Consider the following 7,595-nt stretch of genomic DNA (forward strand, 5'->3'; position numbering starts at 1 on the left):
AGTTAACATAAATAAGATTCTAGAAGATAAAATCTAGGGTATCAATATTAACAATGGTAAAATCTTAGAATTGAATTGAAATATATAAAATCCGCAATCATTTATCACTAATTAATAATTGCCCAGGTAGTAAAATCTTATGAATAAACGATTACATATTTTTGCAAAACTTTACAGTTAATAACTTTTTAACAATTTTTAAAAATATGTATGATTTGCAGATATGATACTGCTAAAATGCTAATTTGATAAGGGTTAAAATTTATCATGGAACCATGAGGTTTAGATTTGATAACGTCAAAGGCGGCAAAAACAAATATTTAAAGGACATTTTTTGTTCGTCATGGTCCAAAAAGTTTTCACACATTAAAAAAAAATATCATAAATTATGAAAAAGAAAAGATTAAAAAACAATAAAAAACGTTAAAAAGAAAAGATTTAATGCGCGTCTATTGAGTATGGGATACCTGACTAGTACATTTTCTAATCAAATTCTTAAAAATGAGGAATCAAGTAAAGACACTGTGGTCTAAAAATTAAAGTTAAAAAATCTACCAAAAGTATAATTTGAACAAACTTAGTAAGCAGTAGAATTGCGCACAGAATGCAGTGTGAGCACTGAGTTAGTCCTTTGTGTGAATTGATTTTAATGGCTATAAAGAAATATAGAAAAAACAATTGATGAACTTTAAATTGGTTATCAGTCATTTGAATCAACCTTATTCTGTGGACACTGTACTAAATGCTAATTTATATAGAAATGTTAACTCTGAGATAATAACCGTAAATATACTTGAAATGCAACATGATTATCAAGCAAAGATGTTAATTCCAAATTCTCAACGGTACCCTTAAAACCTTTGTCTGATTAGATATCAATGTCTGAAACTTTAAAAATTAATTATTTTCAATTGTGGTTTCTCAACAAAAGTGACTTGCGCATTTCTACTATAGAAAAAATATAAGAATTTGTTTTAGAATTAAACATTTTAAACCTAGGAAAACGATAATTTCTTTAACATTATTGATCAGATAAAGTTTCCAAGGGTACTGTTGTAAATCGGACATTGCCATATTTGCCTAGAGGGTCACTTCCATTTACGCTAACTCCCCTTAAAACTGGGTAAAATCAACTTTAAAATGACGAATTTATAATTAATTTGATAAATACATTACTAATACCCTTCTAATCACTAACTAAATACGATATATTTATCACTTTCACTAAAGTGTAAAATTCAATCCTCTGAAGGAATGATGCGGAATTGTGCACATGTTTTAAAGACGTGTACTGGTATTCTATATAAATAAGTTGTATAATGATTGAAAACGCACGCTTTAATAAGTGCAAACTGCTTAATTCTTCTGTACACTGTACAGTGTACAGAAAACCTACTCTATACAGTGTACAGCAAAATATTGTTCTACTCCCCTAATTTAAGATTATGAACAAAACTGATTCCTGATTTCACAATATGCAGCTTGCGAAACATTCTCGGACTATGTTTGGGACTTGAGCTACGATCCTTTCTCTGACCTCTCACGTCCTCCAGAGAGCCTGCTACGTCACTATGAGGACGTAGATGATCCAGAGTAGTAGGACGTCCCCTGTGATCCTTAATATCAATATGTTGGACTAGACTGGAGGTCGAGGACCGAGGTGTACTAGGAACTGAGGAGGCTTGTGACGAGGATGGAGAACTGGTCCTCGAAGGTTTGGATGAGGCTGAGGTTCGAGGTTCCGGTGCCGAAGGATTAAAATATTTTGCCGAAGGTGGCATGCTGCTAGGACGAGAAGAGGAGGATTGAGACTGCGTATTGGATTTCCTCGAGGCTGCTGGAGATGGTGGAGGATGAAGATGAAGGATTCTCGAGGCTATGGGAGAGTTGGGAGGACGTGATCTTCTTGAGGCTGCTCGTCATGTGCCTGGATCTGTAGAACGAGGCCGGGGAGCAGAGATTGATGAAGCTGGAATATAAAATTATATTTTGGGGATTTCAAAACACACCACAAGAGATTTCACCAGACTTTTAAAATGATTTTTGAAGAAAAATCATAAATCGACTTCAAACTTGTTAATTTCATACTTTCAAGTCCGTAATGGCATTAAACACCAGTGATAAAGTTGCCTGTAAAATTATTGAGTTGAGACATAATAGGGAAATTATTTCTAAAAAGTGGAAGGGGGGGGGGTTGTATTACCTAATCTGCTTGGTGAGGATGGTAGGAAGCTGAGTGATCCCTGCACAAATTCAGTTCAATTTTTAAAATTGCATTTTTGGTTTAAAATCACTTTCACAAATTCTACATAAAAAATCTCTTTGCTTATATATATTTGCATATATGTATGCTATAACTGGTCAAACAACTGCACTGGACCAAATTGGTTGATATTTTTTTAGGAAACCCATAGGTACCCTGGGGGAAACATAGACTTAAAAAGTCTTTCTTAAATTACGCGGGCAGCGCCGGGCATGGGGGGAGTGCAGAAGTCCTCAATTGGTAATTACCGCCACCCAAACGATTTTGCGGCATGCGCGCTCCTCATTGGTAATCAGAAATAAAAATGTTAACATTAAACCGTTCTTTTCTTAGAAATAAGACCATATTGACCTCTGTTAATGGCCCTATGGTGTAAAATATTGTTAAAGCTTTCTTTATTGCTCCTCAGTTTCGAAAATAAATCCATAAGTACGCCACATAAAGCGCTAGAGAAAAAATTACGAATCTTAGATCCAATACGCTGATTTAATGACTGCATTTCATGATTGGAGTTAAGATACTAAAAGGTAGGGCAGCCTAAAAATTACCTCACCCCGACCAAAGTAATATCGTAAATTTAGGAGATATTTTCTAAAAACCTTTTCAGTTCAACATCTACTAAAAACTAGTTACATGCATAGAAAGAACAAACAATTTAGAAAAATCGGTCTCATCGCGGCCACTAGTGAAAATGAAGTATTAAGTTCACTAATTTATTTCTAGTGCTTCATTGCTAATTCAGGAGCGCGCATGCGCAAAGATTTAAAAAGTAATTTCATTTCTAGCGCTTCATGTGGCAAATTTATAGATTTATTTTCGAAACTGGGGAACAATAAAGAAAGCTTCAAGTATATTGTACACCATAGGGTAAGGGCCCTATGGTGTCAATATGGTCTTATTTCTAAGAAATAAACATTTAATGTTACCATTTTTTGTCTGATACCTATTGAGGTGGTGGAGATTACCAATTGTGGAGCGCGTATACCGCAAACGCGTTTGGGTGGCGGTGATTACCAATTGAGGACTTCTGCACTCCCCCCACCCTCCTTCGCCGGGCACTTTAGCTAGTCCTACATAAAATACAACCCGTCCGACTTAGCCATTTAGACTTTAAAAAAAACTTTAAATTTACCATGAGCTAAGAATTAATTATTTTTATCCTAATCAACAATTGAACTGTCCTGTTGTTTATTCTTAAGCTTGAGACTTGAATGTTTATGCGCCTGTGCACCCATCTCATTCTCTCGTATATCCTGCATAGACAAATTTCCATATTTCCATATTTCAATATTTCAATAATTCAAATTTTCNTTCAATATTTCAATATTTCAATATTTCAATATTTCAATATTTCAATATTTCAATATTTCAATATTTCAAATTTTCAGCATTTCAATATTTCAGTATTTTAATATTTCAATATTTCAATATTTCAATGCTTCAATATTTCAATGTTTCAATATTTCAATGTTTCAATATTTCAATATTTCAAATTTTCAGCATTTCAATATTTCAATATTTCAGTATTTCAATATTTCAATATTTCAATGCTTCAATATTTCAATATTTCAATGTTTCAATATTTCAATATTTCAATATTTCAAATTTTCAGCATTTCAATATTTCAATATTTCAATATTTCAATATTTCAATATTTCAATATTTCAATATTTCAATATTTCAATATTTCAATATTTCAATGTTTCAATATTTCAATATTTCAATATTTCAATATTTCAATATTTCAATATTTCAATAAAAAATAATCTTAAAGGGACTGTCAACGTAATTTCAAGTGACCATACAAAAGTCACGTGCCCAATAACAAAGTTACCTATGCAATAATAAAAGGCGGTGATTCTTTTTAAATTTTAAACGTGCTGAAAAATCCGCCAACCCCTTTTGTAGCGAAACCCAAAATTGAAAGTTGTAAATTTACTGATTGAAAACAGATAGATCTTAGCCATTTTTACCCAGAAGAACAGTTAAAGGGTACTGTTGTATATTAGGCATATTTAAACTGACGCTTACTTGAAAATACGTGTGCAGTAAGGAAGTAGGGGACAGAAATTAAAAAATTATGCATTATTCCAAGAGAAGAATGTTGAATACAGATAAAATGAAATAAATAAATTGGACCTAACAAACCCATGAAAATTTTTTTTAAAACGAAGCAGATTTTTTAACAACAAAATGATAATTATCTTACCTGCAAAATTGTCATAGCATTTTCCATACATATCAGCGCAGATTGTGATGTGGATTTTAGGAGAAGAAGATCAGAGTTCAAACAAGTTAAAGATTCAGCCTTTAACCTTAACAAGACTTTAATATGTATTATGAATTAAGAAGATCAGAGTTCAAACAAGTTAAAGATTGACCCTTTAACTTTAACAAGACAAGAGAAATTACCCCTGGATCAAATGAATCACCCTGTATAGTGATAAGTGATTCTAAATAGAAGAGCCAGCACCAACCTTATGAATAATATCATGAACTGAAGCAAAAGCATCGAGAGCAGTCAATGATAAGCTTATCAGCTCCTCGGACGGTTCTCCGTTCTTTGCCAAGTGCGATCTAAAAATATATTTTTCATATCAAAATCAAATAACAGATGCCAATTTTTGGAATTTTAGACAAGATTGATTACTTGAAAATTATTAATATATTTCCATATTTGGGGTTGGCTATTGGCTATTTGACACCAAATTTTGGGCATGTTATGCTTGGTCTTAAACATTGAGATATAGGTTTAGTTTTTAAAAATAAAGTATCAAAGATAATTAGTTTTGTTCAACAACTGCGGGTTTTTATTGCATCATTTTTATACCTCATAAGCATTGTTAATTATCACTTTGTTCTCAGGTTCGTGAAGTTACTTGTTTTATCAGCAATTAATAAAATCTTTTCTTATCTTTCACCGGTGTGTGGTTACGTAATACCAGATCAATGAATCCTTTTTTTTAATTTACTCTTTGTTTTGAACACGACCTTTTTGTTTCATAAAAACGATATTTTTAAGCATTAGGTTGAATTCTTGATTTTTTTTAATTTGACAGCATATTCTAAGGGTACAGAAGTTAATTCAAATGATTGAAGAGAATACCAACCAAATTAAACTTCTAACGCGTTTAAAGAGATGGAAACTGAAATTTCAAGTGACCCTGTATGTCTGGTTTACAACAGTACCCTTACAAGCTTTGTCAAATCAAATATAAACTTGATATCCATGTTTTTATTAACTGTTTATTTATGGTTTCAATGCAAAAGTGAGAATCTCTTGCTAATCAGAAAGAAGAGAGAAATTATCAGAATTAAATTTCTTGTTGGACTGTAAGCGTCATTTCAAGTGACTCTCCAATTCAAATCAAATCATGTTTAAATCTGAAAGGTAACCCAATGTGGAACCCCCAAACTGCCTTCAGGGCACCACGCACCACCGTGCAGATAGCAGCCTGGAGTCCAACCCGGCCGAGAGCACAAATTTTAACGCCCGTGCCCTCGTGGTACATTCATTTGGCTGGCTGTCAGAATGACAAACTGTGTACCCAACAGCTACCTATCATTGGATTTAGCAATGTCCAAAGATGGCAATGCCTGATTTACAACGGTATCATTAAAAAGCTTTGTCTGATCAAGTATGAAAGTATGAATTAGAACTAATTTTGAATTGTGGATTCTCTTCAAAAGTGACTTGCACATTTCTTGCTCATAAAAAAGACTGCAGGACTTATCAGGATTAAACTCTTTTCGAGTTAGAAAAACGACATTATTTTCCACATTTTAAATCAGATTAAGTTTTCAAGGGAAACGTTGTAAATCGAACACTGATATCCTTGCATGGGGGTGGGGCACTTAAAATTACGCTTACAGTCCCTGTAAACTCCTTCTCAATAAAATTCCCACTTCATAGGTTACCTGGTTCCAGGGGATGGAGGCATATATTCTCATATTATCTGGCTCCAGGTGGAGTTGGAGGCATATATTCTCATAATACCTGGCTCCAGGTGGAGTTGGAGGCATATATTCTCATAATATCTGGCTCCAGGTGGAGTTGGAGGCATATATTCTCATAATACCTGGCTCCAGGTGGAGTTGGAGGCATATATTCTCATATTATCTGGCTCCAGGTGGAGTTGGAGGCATATATTCTCATAATACCTGGCTCCAGGTGGAGTTGGTTGCATATATTCTCGTATTATTTAGCTCCAGGTGGAGTTGGAGGCATATATTCTCGTATTACCTGGCTCCAGGTGGAGATGGAGGCATAAATTCTCGTATTATCTGGCTTCAGGTGGAGTTGGAGGCATATATTCTCGTGTTACCTGGCTCCAGGTGGAGTTGGAGGCATATATTCTCGTGTTACCTGGCTCCAGGTGGAGTTGGGGGCATATATTCTCGTATTTGCGGAGGAGGATGATTAGATGCATACCTGGCTCCAGGTGGAGTTGGGGGCATATATTCTCGTATTTGCGGAGGAGGATGATTAGATGCACGCGCCTCGTTATGCATGTGGGCGCAAGCACGGATTCTGTCGACCCAGATTTGACGTTCTCGGGGATGTGATGCGCGAACCTAAATCAAACTTATTTAAGTCACCATCAAGATTAAAACAAAGTAAAAAAACACCACAACTATTTTACCGTTATCGGTTGCCTTATAAAATAATGTGAAGTTTTGTTATTACATTCGCAGGAATAGTCTGAAACTCGAAGAACATGTATAGAACAATCTAAAAATCATCTTTTATAATTATTAAGCTTTAAGGTAACCCCGTGACCGATCATTTTGTGGTATTGGGGCTGGACCTCTTTTCTTATTGAACTTGTTCTGTTCTTGAATAATGCATTCTTAAGATCAGGAAAATTAATTTAAGACGATACATTTTTGTCCAGAGCTGGACATTTTTAAATGAGCAAACATGGCTGAAATATAGTTTAGAGAGCCTCCTTGTGCAGAACGAATGAGCTAAACACATTCCATCAATTTCAATATTTTAGAGACCTATTCATCAAATTTGACAAACATTTATTTTATCATTTAGTCAATCAACCAAAATGTGAATGAATAAGTCAATAATCCAACGGCTTTAATAAATATATCCATCAATTTTATTTAATATGTCAACCAATCAATTAATCAAGTTTTCAAATGAGAAAAGTTGTTTACCTCCAGCAAGTAATATTCCAACCTACCAGATTCAGGATCCAATACAAACCATCTAAATATTCAACATTTTATAAATTAAAAAAAACAATCCTACCTAACATAATTCTAGCTGAGCTGCCAACCCTTCACAACATAATTATCCCTGAACTACCACCCCTTACCA

General features: G+C 34.1%; 1 long non-coding RNA gene across 3 annotated transcripts; it reads right to left on the reverse strand.

Moving 5' to 3' along the window:
* Positions 1-3: 3 nt before the first annotated feature.
* LOC111714776 (uncharacterized) lies at positions 4-2,246 on the reverse strand. Of its 3 annotated transcripts, none has more exons than XR_002768075.1 (4): positions 2,204-2,246; positions 1,052-1,969; positions 719-850; positions 4-576 (listed from the first exon to the last, which is right to left on the reverse strand). It is a non-coding gene; the product is annotated as an uncharacterized LOC111714776 (long non-coding RNA). The 3 variants fall into 3 exon arrangements; XR_002768074.1 differs by having other exon boundaries at positions 4-136; positions 468-850; XR_002768073.1 differs by having other exon boundaries at positions 4-850.
* Positions 2,247-7,595: the final 5,349 nt, after the last annotated feature.

Source organism: Eurytemora carolleeae, unplaced genomic scaffold (genome assembly GCF_000591075.1).
Source record: "Eurytemora carolleeae unplaced genomic scaffold, Eaff_2.0 scaffold1645, whole genome shotgun sequence".
Taxonomy (NCBI): domain Eukaryota; kingdom Metazoa; phylum Arthropoda; class Copepoda; order Calanoida; family Temoridae; genus Eurytemora; species Eurytemora carolleeae.